Source organism: Delphinus delphis, chromosome 16 (genome assembly GCF_949987515.2).
Source record: "Delphinus delphis chromosome 16, mDelDel1.2, whole genome shotgun sequence".
Taxonomy (NCBI): Eukaryota; Metazoa; Chordata; class Mammalia; order Artiodactyla; family Delphinidae; genus Delphinus; species Delphinus delphis.
In genome coordinates, this window is record NC_082698.1 from 12109963 (window position 1) to 12134839 (window position 24877).

The window sequence follows — 24877 nt, forward strand, 5'->3', positions numbered from 1 at the left end:
CAGCATTTGGTGGTGTTATTATTTTTTATTAGTCATTTGATAGGTTTGTAGTGATGCCTCATTGTTGTTTTAATTCCATTTTGACTAATGATGTTGACATCTTTTCATGTGCTTGTTTGCCGTTGTATACTCTCTTTGATGAAATGTCTGTTTGTGCCTTTTGCCCATTTAAAAATTAGATTATCTTTTTTACCCTTGGTTCTTTATGTATTCTCAGTACTACTCCTTTGTTGGATATGTATTTTGCAAATATTTCCTCTGTGTACCTTGTGTTTTTATCCTCTTAACAGGGTCTTTTATGGAGCAAAAGTTTTTAATTTTGATGAACTCAAATTTGTCAATTTTTTCTTTTATGGAACATGTTTTTGGTATAAAATCTAAGAGTGGTTTGCCTAGACCTAGATCCCGAAGATTTTTTCCTCTGTTTTTCCCTAAAATTTTTACAATTTTATGTTTTATACTTAAGTCCATGATCCATTTTGAGTTAATTTTTATATCAATATAAGGTATGAGACCTAACACTTTTTTTTTTTTGGCCTACAGATGTACAATTGTCCTAGCATTGTTTAAAAGCCTACCTTAAAAAAATAATAAAAGGCTATCTTCCCTTCATCAAAATGCTTTTGCACCTTTGTCAAAAATCAGTTGGACATATTTGTGTGGGTGTTATTCTGGGTTTTCTTTTTTTTTTTCCTTTTTTTTTTTTGCGGTACGCGGGCCTCTCACTGTTGTGGCCTCTCCCGTTGCGGAGCACAGGCTCCGGACACGCATGCTCAGCGGCCATGGCTCACGGGCCCAGCCGCTCCGCGGCATGTGGGATCTTCCCAGACCAGGGCACGAACCCGTGTTCCCTGCATCGGCAGGTGGACTCTCAACCACTGCGCCACCAGGGAAGCCCTGGGTTTTCTATTTTGTTTATTAATTTGTGTGTCTATCCCTCCACCAATGCCACACAGTCTTGATTACAGTAGCTTTATTCTTCTCTTTCAGAATTGTTTTTGTTCTTACAGTTCCTTTGCTTTTCCATATGAACTTTAGAATAACCTTGTCTATATCTACAAAAATTCTTGGTGGGATTTTGAAAGTAATTGCATTAAACCTGTATATCAATTTGGGGAGAATTGACATCCTTATTGTGTCGAGTCTTCCAGCCTATGAACATAGTATGTCTCTCTTTAGAAATTCTTTAACTTCTTTAATCAGCATTTTTGTATTTATCAACATGTAAGTCCTGACAATATTTTGCTAGATTTATACTTGAGTATTTCAATTTGGGGGAGCAATTTAAAATGATACTGTATTTTCTATTTCAGTGTCTATATGTTCACTGCTAGTATATAGAAAAAAATAGATTTTTTTGATTTATATAGATTTTTATATCAATTTTGTAAAAGAGAAAATGGCTTGTGCATTTCTTTAAAAAGATTGGAAAGAGAGACTTCCCTGGTGGTACAGTGGTTAAGAACCTGCCTGCCATCGCAGGGGACACGGGTTCTAGCCCTGGTCCAGGAAGATGCCGCAGAGCGACTAAGCCTGTGTGCCACAACTACTGAGCCTGTGCTCTAGAGCCCGTGAGCCACAACTACTGAGCCCACGTGCTACAACTACTGAAGCCCGCATGCCTAGAGCCTGTGTTCCACAAGAGAAGCCACTGCAATGAGAAGCCCGCACACTGCAATGAAGAGTAGCCCCTGCTCTCTGCAACTAAAGAAAGCCCACATGCAGCAATGAAGACCCAACACAGCCAAAAATAAAATTAATTAATTAATTTTTAAAAAAGATTGGAAAGATGTAACAAAGTATTTGTTTTTATCTCTGATAAAATTTTAGGTGAAATTTTTCTATATTTTCTACAATAAGCATTCTTTTACTTACATACAGATACATATATATTTTGGTTTGTTGAAACAATGAAAAGTGATTTTATTATGAGAGTATGCTTTGGTCCCTAAATCAAATTTAATTTAGGGAAATTTGAAAATAAGTGTAATTTGAAAATAAGTGTAAATATAACTTTCAACATTTTAATTTGAAAATAAGTGTAAATTTAATTTGAAAATAAGTGTATATATAACTTTCAACATTTTATTATGGAGACTACTCACTGATTACATATTATTATTCATATTGCTAATTTAATTATCATAAAATATTTATTTAAACCTTATTCATTTACATAGACACATAAATAACATTTCTATGTTGTTTTTGTCTCATCTGCTTTTCTTATTATTTAAGCATGCATGAAAATAATACAGAGAAAAATGTTACCTGACATCCAGGAAATACAATAGATTTTTGTATGTTTATCTCATATTTAATAACCTTGCTAAAATCATTTATTAGTTCTAGGAGTTTTTGTAGATTCGTTTAGCTTTTCTATGTAAATAATCATGTCACTTGCAAAGAGAGACTGTTTTATTTCTTTCTTTCCTGTTTGTATGACTTTTGTTTCTTTTTCCCACTTTATTGCTCCGGCTAGGCCATTTTGCACTATGTTAAATAAGGGTAAATGTCCTTGCCTTGTTCTCAGTTTTAGAGAGAAAGCATCACTCTTTCACTGTTAAGTATAATGTTCTCTGTGGGGTTTTGTAGATGCTCTTTACCAGATTGAGAGAGTTCTCTCTATTCCTGTTTGCTGAGAGTTTTTAACATGGATGTATTTTGACTTTTGTAAAAAGATTTTTTTGCATCATCTGAGATGAACGTGTGATTGTTCTTAATTAGCTTGTTAATATGATGGGTTATACTGATTGATTTTTCGATATTGAACCAGCCTTGCATCTGTGAAATAAACCTCAGTTGGGCTTAGAATGTAATTCTTATTAAATGTTGCCGAATCCTATTTGTTAGTATTTTGTTAAGGATTTTTGTGTCTATACTGAAGAGGACATTGGTCTGTAGTTTTCTCTTTTTGTATTGGTCACAGGGTGATAATAGCTTCATAAAATGAGTTGGGTGTTGTTCCCCCCTCTTCTATGGAATCTTTCCTGTATATATATATATATATATATATATATATATATATATTTATCATGTTCTTACTTCCTTCTTGATATTCTAAGGTTTTTTTCTTTTATTGTTTTTTTGTTTAGAGAACTTCCTTAGCCATTCATTTAGAGTAGATCTGCTGGAAGCAAATTCTCTTAGTTTTCTTTAATCTGAGAATGTTTTTATTTCCCCTCCATTCCTGTAGGATATTTTTGCTGGGTGTGGGATTCTAGGTTAATAGTTCTTTCCTTCACCACCTGGAAAATATTGTGCCACTTCCTCCTGGCCTCCATCGTGTCTGATGAGAAATCCACAGTCATTCTAATTGTTTCTCCCTAAAGATAAGTTGTCATTTTTCTCTGTCTGCTTTTAACATTTTTTCTTTATCTTTAGTTTTTAGAATTTTTCTTATGATGTGCCTTTATGTGGATTTCTTTGGGTTTATCCTGTTTGGGATTTACTCATCTTCTCAAATTGGTAGGTTTACATCTCATGCTAAATTTGGGAAATTTTCAGCCATTATTCCTTTGAGTACCTTTTCAATCCCAATCTATTTCTCCTTTCCTCTAGGACACTGATGACATGAATGTTAGATCTTTTATTATAGTACCATAGGTCCCTGAGGCTCTGTTCCTCTTTTTTTTTTTTTTTTTTTTTTTTTGTCTATTTTCTTTCTTTAGTTCAGATTGGGTAATTACTATTGTTCTGTCATCCAGTTCACCACTTCTTCGTTCTGTTTCCCATTTGGCTCTTGAGCCCACCGACTGAACTTTTATTTCAGTTATTGTGTTTTTCAGCTCCACACTTTCTGGTTCTGCTTTATATGTTCTGTTTCTTCACTGAGGTTTTCTATCTTTTCATTTGCTTCAGATGCATTTGTAATTGCTTGTTGAAGCATTTTTATCATGGCTGCTTTTCAGTCTTTGTCACATGATTCTAACCTTCCTGTCCTCTTGGTGTTGGCATCTATTGTCTTTTTTCACTTAATTTGAACTCATCATGGGTCTTCCTATGATGAGTGATTTTTGACAGAAACCCAGGCATTTTCATATTATGTTATAAGCCTCTGTATCTTATTTAATTCTTTTGTTTTAGCTGGATTTCTCTGACACCATTTCAGTAGGGGACGTTGTAGTGCTGCCTTGTTGCTGCCAGGTGGAGGTGGAAGTCCAGGCTTCCTACTTGGCATTTGTTGACATCTGAGGTGGGGGGCACCTGGTTCCTGCTGGTTAGGAGTTCTGGCTCCCCATGTGGTCTTCACTGGCACTGCAGAGGTGGGGGCTCATTACCACTGTGCAGGGGTGGGATAAAAGCCCTGGCTCCCTCCTTGATCTTGTCTGATCCCATCTGGGTAGGGGTGTTGGGGCACCTTGTTACATCCTTGAGAGGGTGGAAATCTAGGCTTCTCACTTGGCCCTTTCTGGCATGGGTAGAGGTGGAACCACAGTTTTACCTGTGGTGTTTGACTGGAGTAGGGTGGTTATGGCTAGAAGTGCTCTTTCCTGGCCCTTTGGCTAGAGAGAGCAGGCTTTTGTTGGGGCTTTTTTTTTGTCCTTGTGTATTGGCCTTTCTGGGTTGTTGGCTTCTTCCATTCCATGTGGGGGGATATATGAAGCAAAGAGAAAACTCAGGGAACTCACAGTGTCACTTCTTGGACACCAAGGTCCCTAGCTGGTCTACCTTCTTCCCTTCAGTCTACTTACGTGTGTTTTATATATAATATTTAGGGCTTTTAGTTATACATAGTGGAAAAAATAGGGAAAAGTATGTCTATTCCATCTTCCTAGAAGTAGAAGCATCTTCTGGACTCATGGGTAATTATTTTATACTTAGGTTCTAATCCACTACTACTTTGCTTCTTTTTCTGCTCAAAATTTTCCAGCTACAGTCACTGGTTGTGTTTTTTCTTTTGTATCAGAATCCAGCTGAGGTTCTTCAATGGCCAGGGAAGGAAGAAACCCTACAGAATGGTCTCTGTTTCAGTGTGTTTCAGCCAAGGAGAGGCTTGGCTTCCTTCAAGTCCTTCTTTCATCCAACAGCTTGAGTAGAGGTCTAACTTGAAGCCATTTCTGTGGGTCCCCCAGTAGCTGCCCGACGTAAATTGGAGGTGAGCTGACTAGCTGATTGCAGGGCAGGGGCTCCACAGCCCAGCTTCTTCACCCCAGAGCCTTGACCCTGTCCATGTGATTGTGACAGTTCTTCCTCCCACCTTAGCTTGGGAGGAAATGGGATGCAGCCAAAGGGATCACGTATCTGGGGTGATAGCAAGTAAACATGAAAAACGTGCTGGGAAACACAAAAGGACAGTGATCAGAAAGGCTTTCTCTTTCAACCTAAATCATGATGTTTTTGGCGTTGGCTAGAGTTTCCCAAGTTATTTATAACTGTCCAGCCCTGTTAGGGGATATATGTTTTATCTAAATATAAGTAATCTTTCCTAATCAAATGATAAAATGTGTGTGTCCCACATGGAAGGCCCCTAGTTAGCCATCTTGTTATGAGTTGAGGTGGATAATGGAAATATTACGGATATGACCCTGGATCAGATGCTTCGAGATCCTCAGTGTTTGGATATTAGGGCTCTTGGAGTCTTTTGGTGAAAGACCCTTCATGGTAGCAGAGGTACCCCTCATAAGCCGAATCCTCTTAGAATAATGTTCAAGGTGCTTCTATTCCTGAAGCTAATGATCGAGTGTGTAGGAGGTTAGGTTGTGTCCCTTTGGAGTTTATGTTTTGAACAGTCAGCATCTGGCTCTTTATCTCCAATCCTTCTTGGGGGATCCCAATGGGGCATCTCAGTTCCAGACTTAGTGGGTGTCTAGTACTCATTTCCTCTTCACCCAAAGGGAAATTCACAGAGCGTTAGAGCTGGCAGGAACCTAACTACTGCTTAACTATAGCAATGCTGGTTGCTGTTTAGAAACATCTGGAAAAATAAAAAACACTAGTGTCCGGGCCCTACCTCTAGAGATCCTGATTTTTTACACCAGCGTGATAAAGTACGTAGTGTTATTATCTCCATTTAACAGATAGAGACCCTGAGGCCTGGATTAAGTTTCTCTCAGACCTGATAGTTGCCCAGTTTGGAGCAGGATTTGAATGCAGGCGGTCTGAGTCTGGAGTCCCCGATCTTAATCAACACACAGCCAAGGGGTGGGCCTTCATACATGTTGATTTTCTTTCTACACCAATGAATGTTAGAATCACCTGGGGAGATTCTTACAAACATGGACACCTGTCCCCTACTCCCTGATTCTGGTTTAATTGGGTGGGTGTGAGGTCAGTGCATTGATGGGCTTTTAAATATCTCCAGGTGATTTGAATGGGCATCGGGTCAGCAACCGCTGTTAAAGTATGGATTACTCCCCAATGTCTAGAAACAGACTCCAATGCCCAGAGGCGGAAGTGAGCCGGAGGTCGTGCCGGGACTCAGATGCTGCCCAGTTTTCTACACACAAGGGGCATCTGGCTGAATAAGGCCCTCGATCTTTTCAGTTATTTATTTATTTTGGGGGTTTACATTGTTTTAAAACGATTTTTAAACTGGTTGAGAACATCGAGATTGGGAAATTTCACATAGATGCCCAGATTTCAGAATTCACTAGAAATGTCAGAGTATCTGGTGACACTTGGCTGGAGCTGAGCGGGGTTGCCCTCTCCAGTTGGACACGTCCCCACTGCCTTCCTGGCATTCCCATCGCTGGCCTTCAAGCCCACTGGAGTTTACAACCGCTCTACTCCTCCCGTGATGTCCTTCATCATAAAGATTTGTGTAGTTGTTTTAGTTGCTCTTCTAGATTACAAGCACCTTAAGATTTTCAACCTGGGGCAACTCTGCCCCCAAGGGACATTTGGAATGTCTGGAGATCTGTTTGGTTGTCACACTGGGAGTGGGGGACAGTTCTACTAGCTTCTAGTGGGTGGAGGTCAGAAATACTGCCGTATATCCTACAATGCACACGCCAGGCCCACTATCCAGCTCTGAAGATCAGTAGTGCTGAGGTTGAGAAACTCTGCTTTAAAGTACTATCTGTGCTTCTTGCTCATCTCTGAACAGCCAGGCCCAGGGCCTGGCTGGTAGCATATAGTAGACGGTCAGTTAAATGTCAGCTAGTGGACCGTGCCGGCTCCTCCCCTGCTTCCGCTGGGTTTTGTCCTGATGCATCGTTGCTTTGCTCCGTGTGCACCATATGGGCCCTTGATAAGTGAGTGAGTCAATACCAAAACCTGCCATGTGTGAAATAAGTGATCTTATGAATGAAATCCAGAGTAGGGACACAATGATTTCTGAAGACAGAGACTAATTAAACACAGGATTGCAGCAGGCGCATTTGTTGGGAGAACTGAAGGCGTTCTGCAGAGGGAGAGCTCATTGCTCATTCCTAGAGAAGAGGAATAGGGAGGAAGGCTTAATCATGCTTTTACTGATCAAAGGTGCCCTTAAGATCAATCCTTTCGTTAACTGGGTGAAGAATGAAACTGACCCAGCGGGACTTTCAGACGGCATAAATTAATTATAAATTGCTGCAAACAAGCTGCGATGCCTTTGCAGGAAAGGGTCAGAGGAATTCAGTTAAGGCTCTGAGGGAGCTGATATTAAATAACCCAAGCTGGGGCATGTTGAGGCTCCATGTCACCCTTTTGGTGACCACTTGGACATGGGGACCATCCTGGACTTAACCTGGCTACCACTGTATCTGGCCTTGCAGCTCTGTCCAGGATGAGGTGGCAAATTTACGGTTACCAACCATCTAGGTTTGTCTGGGACTGTCCCAGTTTTAGCATGAAAGTTCTGTGTCCTGGGAAATCCCTCCCCAGGATGTGAAGTCCTGAATTTCAGTGATGAGGGTGGAAGTTACAGGAAAAGCACAAAAGCCCCAGATAACACTGTTTTAGTGTCAAATGGATTTGGAATAGGTCACTTGCCTTTTGTAGTTGCTGTGTCTATTTTGCCCCTGACTGTGATGTTGGCAACCCTGGGTAGCCTCTTGAAGCTGCCCTTTGCTCACCCTTGCTCTGTGTCTGGCCTGAGATGAGTGACAAAAGTGTAGCCTCTGGTCAGGTGTCTGGGTGCATTTTCCACGTGAGCTCATCGTAGCTATGTGGGCTTCGGAAAGCTAACCTCTCCAGGACTCGTTTTCCCCATCTATTCCATAGGGGTAATAAGAACACCCTTCCTAGAGATCTGTAATGAGTATCAATTGAGACAGTGCCATAAAATGCTTACGGAAGGGCTTTGTTCAGAGTAAGTGAGCGTTAGATGTTAACTGACATTAATAAAATAATTATGCTGCAATAATTATTGTTCTTGATATTATTACTGGTATTGTTGGTGTAAAGTGCTGAATGCTTGTGATTGGGCAAAGTGGAGCAGCCCGGGTCTTTGCCCTGAGCATCTTTCCCACAAGCACTAGCTCTTCTGTGAATGCACAGGAGCGATGGGGGCTTCTTTTGTATGTGGCAGGGAGACATAGGGTGGTTGCCTTGAACCCTGCTCTCTGGGAGGCCTGACCTCTAGTCACCCGGGCAGGGACTTGAGGGTGGAGGTGGGAAATGGGGAGACCAGCTGGAGCCCCCAAAGACCCAAGTTTAGGGACTTCCCTGGTGGTCCAGTGAGTAAGACTCTGTGCTCCCAATGCAGGGGGCCCGGGTTCAATTCGTTGTCAGGGAACTAGATCCGGCATGCCTGCTGCAATGAAGAAGTCCTCATGCCACAACGAAGATCCCGAGTCCTGCAACTAACACCCGGCACAGCCAAAATAAAATAAACAAATAAATAAATATTAAAAAAAAAAGACCCAAGTTTAGAAGCACAGTGAACTCGCTCATCCTTCTCCCTAGAGCGCTCCCTTTATGAGTTGTGATTTTCATGTCATATACGCTGTGAAACTATCACCAAAATCAAGAAAATGAACATATCCATCATGCCCCAAAGTTTGTAATCTCTCACTCTGTAACCTAAGGCCACAAAGATTTTCTCCCAGAAAATCCATTCTTTTCATCCAGAAGTTTATTGCTTTACCTTTTACATTTAAATCTATGATCCATTTTGAATTGAAATGCAAGATGTGGATCGAGGTTCATGTTTTTGCAATGGACATCCAACTGTTCCAGCACCATTTGCTGATAGGACTGTCCTCTGTCTACTGCACTGCCTTGCACCATTGACAAAACTTGGTTGTCCATATATATACATGTGGTCTTTTTCTTAACTCTTTATTTTGTTCCATTGATCTCTTCGTCTCATTTGACACCAGTACAACACTGTCTGGATTACTGTACCTTTACAATAGGTCTCCAACATTGTTCCTCTTTTCAAAGTACTTCTATTATAGAAGTAGAAGTGATGAGTGTGGATATCCTTGCCTTGTTCCTGATCTTAAGGGGAAAGGTAACAGTTTTATTTTTGTTTTGTTTTTTTAAAATCAAGTATGATGTTGGCTGTAGGCTTTTAGTAGATACCCTTTATGAGGTTGAGGAAGTTCCCTCCATTCTTACTTTTCTGAGAGTTTTTATGAGAATGGATGTTGAATTTTGTCAAATGCCTTTTCTGAGTCAGTTGAGATAATTGTATCATTTTTCTTTTTTAAATTTATTACTATGTGAATTATACTGATTGAGTTTTGAATGTTAAACCAACTTGCATTTCTAGGATAAATCTCACCTGTTCACGATGTATGCCATTTTTATATATTGTTGGATTTGATTTGATAAAATTATGTTTAGAAATTTTGCATCTAAGTTCATGAGCGATATTGGTCTGAAGTTTATTTTCCTGCGATATCTGTCAGGCTGTGGTTTAAGGGTAATGCTGGCCTCTCAGAATGAGTTGGGAAGTATTGTCTCCTCTTTTCTGAAAGAGTTTGTCTAGAATTATTTATTTCTTCAATGTTTGGTAGAATTCACCAGTGAAATCATCTGGGCCAGGAGTTTTCTTTGTGGGAAAATTTTAAACTATAAATTCAATTTCTTTAGTAAATAAAGGGATATTCCAGGTAGTAAATACTCTTGAGTGAGTTTTGGTAGTTTGTGTTTCAAGGAATTTTTCCATTTTATTTAAGTTGTCAAATTTATTGGTATAAAGTTGATTGTAATATCTCCTTTATTATAATTTTATTATCTGTAGGATCTATAATGATATTCTCATTCTGGATGTTGGGAATTTGTATCTGCTCTCCTTTTTTTTCCTGATCAGCCTGGCTCAGATTTACTAATTTCATTAATGTTCTTTAAGAGTCAGCTTTGGGTTTCATTGATTTTCTCTGTTGTTTTTCTGTTTTCTCTTTCATTGATTTCTGATCTTCCTGATTTTCTTCCTTCTACTTACTTTATGTTTAATTTGCCCTTCTTTATCTAGTTTCTTAAGGTAGAAGTTGGGGTCATTGATTTAAGACCTTTCTTCTTTTTTAATATAGCTGTTTAGTGATATAAATTCCCCTACATAATGCTTTAATGGCATCTAACACTTTTTACATACTGTATTTCATTTAAATTCATTTCAAATACTCATGACTCATGAAAACTGAGTTAATAAACTTGTTTTTTAAAATTTTTTATTGAAGTATGGTTGTTGTGTTAGTTTCAATCTTGTTTTGTTTTAAGCCTCCAAATTTGTGATAATTAGTTATACAACAATAGAAGAAAACCAATTCACAGGCTATAGAGTTCTAGGTTAAAGATTTTTCTCTCCGTACTGTAAAGACAATCCCACTCTCGGCTTGCTTGCATTGTTTCTGAGGAGAAGTCTGCTGTCATCTTTCTCTTTTTTTTCTATGTATGCAGTGTGACTTTTTATAAACTCTGGCTGCTTTTAAGATTTTCTTCTTTGTAATTGATTTTGAACAACTTGACTACAATGTGTCTTGGGATCATTTTCTTCAGATATCTTGTCTTTTGTTGTGTTGAGATTCTTGGATCTGTGGGTTTATAGTTTTCATTAAATTTGGAAAAATTTCAACGATGATTTCTTCAAAAATTTTTTTTCTGTGTCCTTGCCCCCCATTCTCTTCTTTGGGCACTCAGTATCACATATATTAGGTTGCTCAAAGTTGTTCCCCAGCTGATTGATGCTTTGTTCATTTTTTTCTCTCTATTTTTCACTTTGGAGAGATTTTATTGTTATGTCTTCAAGTTTACAAGTCTTCTTCTGTGATGCTTAGTTTGCCATTAATCCCATTAAATGTATTTTTAATCTCAGCTGTTATAATTTTAATCTCTTGATTTGGTTCCTTTTTTAAAATATCTTCCATGTCTCTATTTAATTTTTCAAACATATGAAATACAGTTTAATACTCTTTTAATGTTCTTGTCTGATAGTTCTAATATCTATGTCAGTTCTGGGTAAGTTTCAACTGATTGATTTTTTTTCCTCATCATGGCTGTTATTTTTCTGCTTCTTTGCAAGCCTGGTGATTTTTCACTGGATTCCAGACATTTGACTTTTACTCTTTGTGTGCTGAATGTCTTTGTTTTTCTATAGGTATTATAGAGTATTGTTCTGGGATGTACTTAACATTACTTGGAAACATTTGATCCTTTTGCCTTGCTTTTAAAATTTGTTAGGCAGGACCAGAGTTGTGTTTTGCTTGGGTTAATTATTCCCACCTACTGAAGCAAGGCTCTTGCCCTGTGAATTATGAGATTTTCCAGTCTGATGGGACAGGCACCATTTCTGGACCTGCTGAGTGCGGTGTATTGTTCCCTCTTATCCTTTTGGGTTACTCATTCTCCAGTCTCGGGTAGTTTTCTCACATACTGTGCTGCTCAGTACTCTGCTGTGTGCTCCTAGGGGACCCTATGCAGGTCTTTGGAGTTTTCTCTTTGTGAAGCTGTCTTCTCTCTGGTACTTTGTTCTGAGAACCCTAGCTGCTCTGTCTCCCTGGACTTTCAGTTCTGTTTCCTTAATTCAGGGCTTCTCCTGGGTGCTGCCCAGATTCTCTCTCTCTTAGTGCGGCATTCTGGAAGCTCTCCCAAGGCAGCAGCCAGGTCCCTGTGGGCTGATCTGGTCTATTTCCTGACCCTCTGGGACCACTGTCTTTCATTGTCTAACAATCAGTCTCTTGAAAACTGTTGTTTCAAACATTTTTGTCCATTTTTTTAGTTGTTTCAGGCAAGAGGGTAAATCTATCCCCATTTTTCCACTTTGGCTGGAAATGGAAGTCCAAACCTTCTGTGTTCTGTGGGCAGATTCCACTTCCACTCTGGTTTAAATTCACTCTTGTGATTGCAAGGATCAGACATTTTGCTACCTTCCTCTTCATATCTAATCTGCTCTCCCACAATGTTTTGATGACCTCTGTGCTTTCCCCTGAATTCTGTGACTTAATACATTCTATTTTTACTCACTAATCTTGATTGACTTGCATCCCCTAATGCAATAACTTTCTCTTCTGACCAGTACTATCTGACATACATACAATGCATTTCTTCTTCACCCTCCCATCCCTCAGCCAGTGAATGGCAGTACTGCCCTCCTGCAACAGACTCAATTGTGTTCCCCTAAAATCATATGTTGAAACCCTAGCCCCCAGTGTGATGGTATTTGGAGGTGGGGTCTTTGGGAGGTAATTAAGTTTAGATGAGGTCACGAGAGTGGGACCCCATGATGGGATTAGTGCCTTATAAGAAGAGCTCTCCCTCTCTCCACCTGCACACACTGAGGAAAGGCTGTATGAAGACATATTGAGAAGATGGCTGTCTGCAAGCCACAAGAGCCTTCACCAGAAACCAAACCCTGCTGGACGTTGGTCTTATACTTTCCAGCCTCCAGAACTGTGAGAAAATTTTTCTGCTGTTTAAGCCACCCAGTCCATGGTATTTTGTTACAGCAACCTAAGTAGACTAACAGACCTGCCATCTTTCTGTGAACCTTTGCTCTGTCTGTCTTCTTACTTAGGCTGCTACCTTGATTTTTTTCTCCCCTTCAAGTAGTTCTATAACCTGCACTCTAGTGTATTTTGTCCTCTCCTTCTCTTTTTAACCCCTGCACTGTCATAGGTCGAGCCCTCCTCATCCTGGTCTATAGGAACCTTTTTCCTTCTAGGCCCTGTATTCTACACATGATGCCATGGTGTTTCGATAAAACACAGTTCCCATAATGGTCTACCTCTTCCCATGCACCTTCAGTGACTATCATCATCGTCTGAAATGGTGTTCAAAGTTTTTGAGTTCCTTCCTCCACGATGCCTTTTTCAATACATTGGATGTATTTTCTCCTCTGTGCCCCCATAGGGGTTAGTTTTCTTCTCTAGTCATTGTACATATCATTTTCTTCCTTGTAATGAGCTGTGAACTGCTGTCTCCTTACTAGCCTGCAGACTCCGTGCCGGTGTACCAGGATCAGAGCACGTCACAGAGTCTTGCACGTATTAGTTGCTCACCAATTGCCTGCATCAACATTTCCCAATTTCTTATAATGGTCTGAATTTTAAAGTGACATTAGAAATTATTTTTTAGAAAAGAATAAAAACCACCATAATAATCCTACCCTAGTACAACTCATCTTGTTTTTGCACTTCACCCCTCTGTCTTTGTATCTGCATTTTCAGAGCTATATTCATAATGAACATATTCAAAAATCAAAATTCTTTTTTCTTCAATGTACCACCTTGCACATTTCCTCCTGTATTTAGAGTTACCAATTTTAAGTAACTCTAACATCCCGCTATGTAGAAGTACCGTAACTTACTAGGTTCTACGACGATTTATTGGATTCAAGTCTGTGGAAATGTGACCCGATGTCAGGTTTCCCCTTGTTCAGGGAATCTGACTCTGTTTTGGCCTCAGGTATGTTCCTCCAATTAATATAACTTAGCCCCTTTGCTGGTTTCCATGAGAAATAAAGCAGACCAAGCAGTTTGGGGCCACTTTAGTCGAAGATCTATGGGCCCTGTCAGGGATTACATTGCACAGCACAGAGCCCTTTACTTGGAAAATCCTGGTTAACCATAATCTCTCCTCTGTAGAGAACCCCTAGTCCAACCCCCGCTCTGCCCACTCCCCTGTTGCTGGACCCGGTGTCTAGCCTTCCTTCTCGGTTTCCCTGGAAGTTCAACTTTCTCATCCTTGTGTTATTCAGAGCAAGTCACTGCCCCAACAACCTCTGCTAGTAAAACAGAGTCCTCCAGTTATGGGATGCACCCTCCTGGGCAGATACAAAGCATAGGGTGTTATAAATAACATCCCATGAGCCACCCCACCTCCACCCCTGGCTCTATAAGGGACGGAAGGAAGAAGAAAGCGGTGAGCATAGCACGGGGCTGGCTCTGTGCTCCCACCTCTCTTGGAGTGAAGCTTAGTCTGGGTTTCTCTGGGATGCCCTGTCTGTGAGCACCAGGAACCACCCAACCCAACACTCCTCTTTGAAGGTGTTGACAGGGCCTGGCTTTTGGCATATGGGAAGGGGAAGTGTGGGCACGTGGGTGGAGGTGGGGCCTTTGGAAGTTAATTAGGTCATGAGAGTGGACCCTCATGAATGGGATTAGTGCCCTTATAAGAGACCCCAGAGGCTCCTTCCACCATGTAAGGTGACAGTGAGAAAATGGTCATTTATGAACCAGGAAGCAGACTCTCATCTAGAGCCTTGATATTGAACTTTGCAGCCACCAGAGCTGTGAGCAATTTCTGTTGTTTATAAGCCGCCCAACTTATGGTGTAGCCTGAATGGACCAAGACAGTGTGTGAGTGAGAACAGAAAGCAGTGTACTGAGCGCCAGCTGACCCTAATTCTGAGTAAATCCTCTTCCCTATCCGGGCATCACTTTATCTTTCAGGTTATGGGGTTTGACTGAATGATCTCGAAGGTCCCTTCCAGTTTGAATCGTCCATGATCCTCTGAGGCTTTTCACGATAACTGAGTTCCGGGGAAGGAAATCGGTGAAGTCACTGGTAGAAGCTTTTGTTTTTGATTTGTTGTTGCCTGCCTATTTCCCTAAAAGGATCTGAGGGGATGAGTAATCTTTAGATATTTTCGCATTATATATATGCACATCTTTACCTAAGGGAAAGCGGCAGTTCTTTTAAAAGTATCGACTTGTTAGCACCATAGAAAAGCCAGGGAAATTCCCTTCTGTCACTGCTGTTCCCTACTGCACAACGGTTCTGGTTTGGGGATCAGAATATCTTGTGCCTTTAAGCTGGATAAAACATGTAAAGGAAACAACACTTAGGGGCATGGTGCAACACGTGCCCTGAATGATCTCTCAGAGAAATTTAATTTTGTTTCCAGTTATTTGGGGTTATAGATAGGATTATATCTCTGAGGCAGAGAAAGTCATTAATCAAGAAAGAGGCCTCTTAATCCTTCTCCTGATTTTAATGAGACACTGTAAAATGCCTCTCGCTGGCAAATGGCAAGTATCAGCTGGGTGTGATTAGCAGACTTCTGTGGCAGGTTTGCTGTGGTACTGTGTACCCAGTTATTCACCAGCCTAATCTCGCCTGACTGTCACGGGGGTGGAAATGGGCAAAGATGGCTTTGTGGCCTCCCTTAAATGGCAGGCTGACAAGTGAGGACCTGGCAGTGGCATATGGGATAGACCTTAGACATCAGCCCACAAATATTAGAGTGGTGCCTAAGCAGAATTTCCAAAGTATATTTTATGTACCAGAAACAGAGCTTCACTCTCAGCATTTGGGGGCATCCTCCTTTGTTGAGGTCAGGACTTCAAACCTAGCAGAGAGGTGAGAGCCGGAGTCTCCCCACGTCCCTCCTCCCTCTTTCCGTGTGCTCATAGCTGTGCTAGTCACTGGGGAGACAGCAGTGTATAAGTTCCTGTCCGCAAGAAGCCCAAAGAATAGGGGTGACAGATGTGTTGTGGCAGCATGACAACAACCTCAAGATCTCAGTGCAAGAGTAAGTGCTTATTGAGCTCAGGCAGCTGTGAGTCGGCTGGAGGTTGGCTGATCTAGGCTGGGCACAGCTGGAGCAGTCTTTTGTTCTCCTCCTAGGGCCAGCAGCTTAGCCAGGCCTTGTCCTCCTCATGGTGTGTGAGCAGTTCATCAGGGCCAACAGAAACACGCCAGGCTTCTTAAAGCCTAGTATGGCACTGGGCACACTGTCACTTTGTCTCATTCTGTTGGTCAAAGCAAGTCACATGACTCAGCTTTGAAAAATCTTGGTGGGGGGAATGTGCTTTGCTTTGATGGGGAGAATCCCAAAGTCATGTGACAAAGGGTGTCATCACAGGGAGGGGTAATGAGTGGGGGCAATGACACAGTCTATCATGATCACATGTTAACCAATCAGAGTGATAAAGCCTTTGTATTAGCACAGTTTCTGTTGCTGGTATCAGAAACACTCCTCACACAAGCCCAGGCTCACATAGCTGGAGAGCCCAGGAGTTGTCTGATTGCTCATGGCTGGGTCTGGAGGCTCGGATGGTGTTGTCAGCACTCTGTCTCTCTTTTGTTCTCTTGGCTCAGGTTCTGGGTATGTTGGCTTCGTCCTGCAGGTGGCTCCTTTTTTTTTTTTTTTAATAAATTTATTTATTTATTTTTGACAACGTTGGGTCTTCATTGTTGCGTGTGGGCTTTCTCTAGTTGCGGAGAGCGGGGGCTACTCTTTGTTGCGGTGTGTGTGCTTCTCGTTGCAGTGGCTTCTCTTGTTGCAGAGCACGGGCTCTAGGCATAAAGGCTTCAGTAGTTGTGGTACAAGGGCTCAGTAGTTGTGGCTCATGGGCTCTAGAGCACAGCCTCAGTAGTTGTGGTGCACGGGCTTAGCTGCTCCATGGCATGTGAGATCTTCTCGGCCCAGGGCTTGAACCTGTGTCCCCTGCATTGGCAGGCAGATTCTTAATCACTGTGCCACCAGGGAAGTCCTTGCAGGTGGCTTCTTTAATGCAGTGAGATAAGATGGCTCCAGCAGTTCCAGGCTTTCTCAGTCTTTATTGCTGCCATTGGAGGAAAAGAGATCCCCCTGACACCTAGTGAGCATACACCGAAGTCTTAGAGAAGGCTCTGATTGGCCCCGGCTAGGCCATGTGCTCATTTCTCATCCAATCATGCTACCAAGAGAGATGGAGCATTCTGATTGGCTAGTCTGTGTCACATGTCCAGCCCCATGTTAAAGGGGCTGAAGGACCTGTGATAGGCAAGCCAGGCACAAATAAAGTGGGGAAAGGCAGTTCTCCCAAAGGAACAGCAGAGTGTTTTCACCAGATAGGAGAGGAAGGGGTGCTGGGCGCAAGGAAGCACTAGAGGTCACTTCAGTACAGGGTCCAGTGAGGGTAGAAAAGAAGGAGTGAGATGATCCTACTGTTTGCCTGTCTACGGCAGACACATCCCATTGCCTTTGGTGGTGTTTGGTAACAACACAAGGGTCAACGATGTGTTTGGGGCAATAGGTCATCACCAGGTAAGGGCGCTGGTGTGGCAGGCAAAAGACAGGGTTTATGACCCAGCTCCTCACCCAGTTAGGGTTAATGATGGACTGAGCCAGCCAGGTCAAGACAGATGCCAAGCGGGGTCACTAGATGATCTGTAAGGCCCACTCCTGCTCCTGTGCTTTGTGACTCTGACATTGACCTTGATCATAGGATGACCTGGAATGTCTCAAGGGTGCTTTCCCACCTCAACAGTGTGGATAGAGGATCAGGCAGGGGGGCAGCCAACGCTCATGATGCTACTTGATTGGTGCCGGTCCTGACGCAGATTTTGGCTTTCAGAGGAGGCAGTGGGGTTTGGTGGGGACCATAGGATGCAGGCGCTTTAACTCCAAGTTTCACTGAACATCACTTCTGTGTGCCTGGCACGGGGCAGGGAATTGGCATTACAAATGCACAGGACAACCATTGTCCCTCCTTTCAGAAGAAAGTCCAGGGTTTCAGTCTTGGGCAAGTCACTTAGCCTCCTTGCGTCTCAGTTTCCTCATCTATAAAATGGGGGTGATATCTATCCTGCTTTCATCACAGGGTTTTAAGGTCAGTTCATGGAAAATCAAATGTGTGGCAGTATTCTGTAAAGGCATCATACGCTTGTGACGGATTATATTAAGACAGGATCATTATCTAGTTCAGACCCAGCGATTCCACCTGTTCTTCTTTTTTTAATAAGTTCAATGAGGTTTCTTTTTAGGTAATTTACTTTTATTTACGATTTTTTTGGCTGCGTTGGGTCGTCATTGCTGCGCGCGGGCTTCCTCTAGTTGCGGCGAGCGGGGGCTACTCTTTGTTGCGGTGCGCAGGCTCCTCATTGCGGTGGCTTCTCTTGTTGTGGAGCACGGGCTCTAGGTGAGTGGGCTTCAGTAGTTGCAGCATGCGGGCTCAGTAGTTGTGGCACACGGGCCCTAGAGTGCGTGGGCTTAGTTGCTCTGCAGCATGTGGATCTTCCTGGACCAGGGATCGAACCCGTGTCCCCTACATTGGCAGGCGGATTCTTAACCACTGTGCCACCAGGGAAGTCCTCCACTTGTTCTTTAGTGACACTCAGGATTCCCGGAATGTACCAACCAAATGACTGACATGGGGAAACCAGGGTACAGAGAAGCAGCATGACATAGGCAGGCCACATGGTGTATCCGAGAAAGGATTCATGATCTCAGATCTCTGCTCCTTATCTAGAGCCCCTTTAGTGGAAACCTTTGGTTTGAAAGTAACATTAGGCCCCTGAGTGGCATTATCAGGCATTCCTGGCATCGTGTGGGCATCGGGGGGTGTGGTATGAGGGAAGAGAGGCTGTGATATGATGATGATTCTCTCCTAGGGCCTGCCTGCCCTCAGCCTCACCCACCTCTTGTCTTGCATTCCTTTTCCTCTCATTCTGCCCTTCCTTAAAGGTCTGGCCCTTTAAATAGCACCTCTGCCCCACGGGAGGGGCAAGACACAAGCCTGGCTGCCTGGGGGCACCTGGCCAGACTGAGTCTATCCGAGCAGTTCTTGTCCTTGAACTCTATCCCTGCCAGGGGTAGGGAAGGAGGAGGCTTCAGCCAGCAGTCCGTGGCCCTGCGGGGAAGGGCTGGGGGCAGGACAAGGGTGTTGCCCCTTCTGGGGTTGGGATAGAAGGAGCCACGTGATGTAGAACCTGCATTCCACTTGCTTCCATGAGGGACTTGGAGGGGTGACAGTAAAAACACATATGTGGGTACACAGGGACACATAAATTAAAGATGAAAAGAAAACTATATGGGGCTTCCCTGGTGGCGCAGTGGTTGAGAATCTGCCTGCCAATGCAGGGGACACGGGTTCGAGCCCTGGTCTGGGAAGATCCCACATGCCGCGGAGCAACTAGGCCCGTGAGCCACAACTACTGAGCCTGCGCGTCTGGAGGTTGTGCTCCACAACAAGAGAGGCCGCGATAGTGAGAGGCCCGCGCACCGCGATGAAGAGTGGCCCCCGCTTGCCACAACTAGAGAAAGCCCTCGCACAGAAACGAAGACCCAACACAGCCAAAAATAAATAAATAAAATAAAAATAGATCTCCTTAAAGTGGAAAGAATCACCCTATGAATAATGTTATCATGAATATCATGCTAACAATTGAATAATTATTCCAATAAAATATTTAAAAAAAAAAAAAAAGAAAACTATATGGATAAGGAGAGGTTGTAAGTGGGAACAAGAAATTAAGTAATGACCCATGATTGAGGTCTAAATTTGGCCCTGAACTTCCTGGCAGACAAGGCAAAAAGAGAAATATGACGGGTTTCTTAGTATCTTGAAAGAAATGAAGCGTTCAGAGAAGGCAAGTTTTTTGCCCCCTGGCACAAATTACTAGGAGAAATTTATCACCTGGGTCCTTATATAAAGGACACTGGGAAACAGAAATTCCACACACAGGAAAAAGTACCCAGGGTCTTGCTTTCACGAGCAGACATCTCGTGACTAGACACATCGTGGACTTTGTTTTAGTGTCTGTGTTTCCTACTAGACTGTGGGCTCTGTGTAGACAGGAATCTGGTCTGTCTGGTGGATGGCTGGGCCTCTGCATGACAGATGTCTCTACATGTGTTAGAAGAATTTAATAAGTAGTATTTTAGGAGAAAAACAAATATTTTGTGGGTAATTAGAAGGACAGCTAAGCCTGACCTGTGTAGTCAGTTGAGGGGGAGAGGTTTCCCGGGTAAAGTGGCATCTTATGGAGACTTGAAGGACTCCTAGGAATTAGGGAAAGGGCAGGGGTGAAAGTTGTTCAGGAGGAGAGACTAGCAAATGCGAGCCGGTGAGAGAGAGAGAAAAAAAAAACGAACCACGTGGTGTAAGAAGCAGAACATGGGCTCAGCTGTGGGGAGGGGAGAGGTGGAGACACAAGCCCGCCCACCTTCAATCGGGAGAAACTGTAGTTTTGTCTCTGGTATCTATCTGGGTTCCGTGAAAGCTTTTATTTGAAGAAGAAGTTTGAAAACCGCAGATGTGGTCCAATCCCTTTAGAATGAGGCCCAGAGAGGGAAGGTAATTCACCCAACAATGAACAGCTGAAAATGGCAGATTCAGCACTAAACTCTGGTCTCCTGCCTCCCAGTCAAGTGCTCTTTTTACCAGCCCCTCTCCGGGATAAAAGACCAACCAAGTTAAGAAGGGGTGCGTACGTGAGTGTGTCTTGCTTTATCGGCACAACGATCCTGAGTGAAAAGCAGGGGGACGTTGTTTTTTTGCCTCAATTTCTCGTGAGGAAGGCCCTGTCTGGTGAGACCAGATGGGGTTCCTGGAGTGTCACCTGGCTGAGGCCTTCAGACAGGTCCCCGTTCCCCATACGTGGCCTCTCCCTCCTATTCCCTCCTGTCCCCTGATCCGCCTCCAGCTAATTGAAATTGGTGGCGAGTCAGGCACTCAGCCGCATTCCTGCCCTGGGGCTTCTGGGCCGCAGATTGTCGTTAAATTAACTGTGAAGATTTTCTGTGCTGGCTGGGAGGCAGTGATGCAGGGGACACGGAGGGCCTTGGGAGCTATCATCTGCTCCTCTGGCCCAGCTCAGAGCAGCTGCCCTCCGCGCCTGGAGATGCGATAATTTAATCGGGGGCGCTGCCTCGTCCAGCCTGGGCTGGGCACAGACACACCGTCCAGCCTCCCAGCAGCCAGACGGATTTGCGAAATGGAGCAATTAAATCTAAAGCGAGCTGTCTGAACCGATTTTCCCCCTTCATCTTCAGCCAGTTCTGCAAACCCTCCTCCTGGCATTATCTTCATTGGGGACCGAGACAGCCTGGAAGGGACTCAGATGGCTGGTTCTAACCTGTGTGCTCTGCACCCTGAAACGCCAGCTTCTGCTACGCCCCCCACCTGCCTGCATCACTTGGATGTCCCTCTCCTGGCCTCCCCAACGTCAAAAGCTCTGGGGCGCGCCCTGTGATTTCAGGGGCCGGCGGCCACATCCAGCCGCATAGCTGTGCTGGGCCCGACTCTGGGCCGCCTTTATTTCGAGCCCGATGTCAGTGGCCTCTGCTGGAGTTATGCAGGCAGCGCCCCCATTCAGGGCTCCCCTCAGGCCGGAAAGGAAGGATTGTTGATGTGGGCGGTGCTTCTGTTCCAGCTCCTTTGTGTCTGATGCTTACGGGTGATGCAGGGAAGGAGAAAGGACTTCTCCCTTCACCAGATGAGGAAGCCCCATTCATTAGTGTCCTGATAAATGGACACTGGGTTGGTGCTTCTCTCATCGAGGCCTGTAGCATTTGTCTGGGTTAAAAGCCCAGGGGCAGAAAGAACAGGGAAAAGAGAAGAGTCTGGAAGAGGCTCCGGCGACATTCTGATGTAGCTTCTTAGAACGAGCAAATGTCAGTACTCAAGATGGGGAAACTGAGGCTCAGAGGGGGCCGGGGAGGGCTCACAAGCGTACAGCAGAGGGAGGTGGATCAGAAGTAGACTCTTTGCTGCTCCACGAGCCCTTGGGCACATAGCGCTCAGGCTCAAGCACAGTACCTGGCACACAGTGGGTGCTTAATAACTGTTTGTTGGTTGACTGAATCAATGGGAGCAACAGTGATGTGTCTGAGAAGAAATGGTTACCAGCCCTCAGCCCTTCCAAGTCAGGGCCATGTTATCTTCATCTCCCTATTCCCAGAGCCCAGAACAGGCCTGGTGTGCAGTAGGTGCTCAGTAAAGATGTATTAAATAAGTCAATGTAATTGGGGGCAGTGTGGCTGGTCTTGAAACAAAGAGTCCACCCCTCCCACATTTATTAGTCATTTGGGGAATTAAAGGGAGCCGTCCTTACCAGGACTTCTGGTACAGCTGAGGGAAGTTCTGGGAGTGAGGAACATACTTCAGCACTGGGTAGGGCGTCAGCAAACTCAGTTTCAGTCCCTCTTGTGTGTTGTTGGTTGGGTCCGTTCTATTCTCCGGGCCTTGGTTTCCCCTTTGGTAAAAGGATGGGATTGGGTCAGGTGTCCCCATGGCCCCATCCGGCTCCAACATCTTGAGAAAACTTAGGAGACTCTAGTGAATCCCAGGGGCCTGGGAGCATGGGGATGGGGTGCTGGCTTCTCATCCTGATAGTCTGGGGAGGGTGGAGAGCATCCAGTCTCTTCCCAAAGACTTCTAGGCAAGAGAGTCCGGAGTGGCCTGGGTCTCAGGAATAGGAATCTGGAAGGAAAGTGGAGGTCTGGTCTTGTCTTCTGGGTAGCTCAGGACCCACACCCCAGCTGCCCACGGAAGGAGGGCCTCTGTGTGGGAGCAGGACCAAGTCATCAACTGGACCTTGATGACCCCGAGGCTACTGACATTCCCACTCTACTCGGGGCATGTTGCTGACCACATGGCAAAGTCGTCATTTCAAATGCCACTATTTTTGGTCCTACGGCAGGGGGCACACCTAGGGGAGGGGCTGGGCCCTAGAGGACATTAATGGGCCGATTGGTGTCCACCATGGCCCTTAGGAGGAATTCAGGGTTAACCCCAAACTGCTCTGTAAGAGCTGAGGGAGGGCAGGTAGTCGCAGCAGTGACCTAAAGATTTGTCCCTGGAATTGCTGAGTGACTCCGATGATCTGCCTCTTATACGTTGAACCAGGTCACATGCAATGACCCTTATAACTTCCCCAGCAATCTTAGGCTCAGTTTTTCTCCTTTAACTCATGCTTGGGCCATACTTCAACTTTTGCTATGTTGCCCCTCACCTGGGCTCTCTCAATAGTATTATCTCAATAGCGGCAAATGCTGTGGCTTAATTATTGTAGCACATGCACACAGAGAAACATATGTCTGTATACACGTATCCACACAGCCCTCAGGGCACATGTGAGTATCCGGAGCCACACAGCCAGTTCTCTGGAGAAGCTCAGGTTCCCTGCAGTGAGGTGGCCCCCGCCGTCCATCACATCCTCTGTCTCTGTGAACAGCAAGCACGACAATTCACCGAGAAACCCAGCGTCCTCCATCACTTACTTGCACACGTGACTCACCACCAAGCCCTATTGATTCAGTTGCCCACGTGGCTCTGGCACCCCTCCCGACATTTTTTTTTTTTTTTTTTTTTTTTTTTTGCGGTACGTGGGCCTCTCACTGTTGTGGCCTCTCCCGTCGCGGAGCACAGGCTCCAGACGCACAGGCTCAGCGGCCATGGCTCACGGGCCCAGCCGCTCCGCGGCATGTGGGATCTTCCCGGACCGGGTCATGAACCCGTGTCCCCTGCATCGGCAGGCGGACTCTCAGCCACTGTGCCACCAGGGAAGCCCCCTCCCAACATCTCTTGATCAGGGACACAGCTGCCTACTCGTGGGCCATTGGCCTCCGCCCTCTGCTTCGGCTGCATCTCTGACTGTTCCCCTCTGGTCTCTGTGGCTCAGCCATTGCAAGGCCTCTTGGTTCCCTGAATATGTCAGGCTCCTTCCCGTGTCTGCATTCCTCTGCTTGGAGCTGAGTATTTCTCTAACCAAACTGGATTATTTTTACTGATTCCTCTGGATTCAGCCCAGACGTCCCTTCCTCCTCGCTGTCGTCTACATTCCCCATGTTGCTACGTAGTCTTCATTATAATCCGGTCCACGCCTGCATAGGAGTCTATCAGCTGGCATCCCCACACTTCACCATCACGTATTATTGGGCATAAAATGTGTTTCTTCTGTTTCCCCAATATACATGATGCTGCATAGAGTTGCCTTGATCTTTGGGAGGCAGGGTCGAGTTGTAACTAGGACTGTCTCTAGGTTTGGATCCTGGCTCTGTTACTACATAAAAAGTTGTCAAGGACTTCCCTGGTTGTGCAGTGGTTAAGAATCCACCTGGCAATGCAGGGGATACTGCCAATGTCTGGGAAGATCCCACATGCTGTGGAGCAACTAAGCCCGTGCGCCACAACTACTGAGGCTGCGCTCTAGAGCGCGTGAGCCACAACTAGTGAGCCTGCGCATCACAGCTCCTGAAGCCTGCTCACCCTAGAGCCTGCGTGCTGCAACTCCTGAGCCTGCGTGCAGCAACTACTGAAGCCCGCACGCCTAGAGCCTGTGCTCCGCAACAAGAGAAGCCACTGCAATGAGAAGCCCGTGTACCGCAAGGAAGAGTAGACCCTGCTCGCCGCAACTAGAGAAAGCCCACGCCCAGCAACGAAGACCCAACGCAGCCAAAAAAAAAACGTTGTCAAACTCTGTGTCTCAATTTTATCATCTGTAAACGGGCATAAAAATAGTATCCATCTCATAGGCTTCTGAGAATTAAATGAGAAAACACATATAGAAAGTGTTTAGAATAGTGTCTGGCATTCTAGAGTAAGTGCTCACTTATTATAACCTGTTGTTTCCCTTCTTATTGTGTCTTTGAATTCAGTCCTGACAGATATATTCCCACAAGTAATATTACTGGATCAAAGGTGAGAAGGTTTTTACGGCTCTGGAAATGTTTTGACAAATTGCTAGTGAGAAGACTGTGCCTCTTTCACCCCCATCAGCCACGCCCGAGCAAAAGCTGGTTGCTTTGTCCTGTCTTCCTGCGTAGTATGTGCCATAATTCAAAGTGCCGATCTTA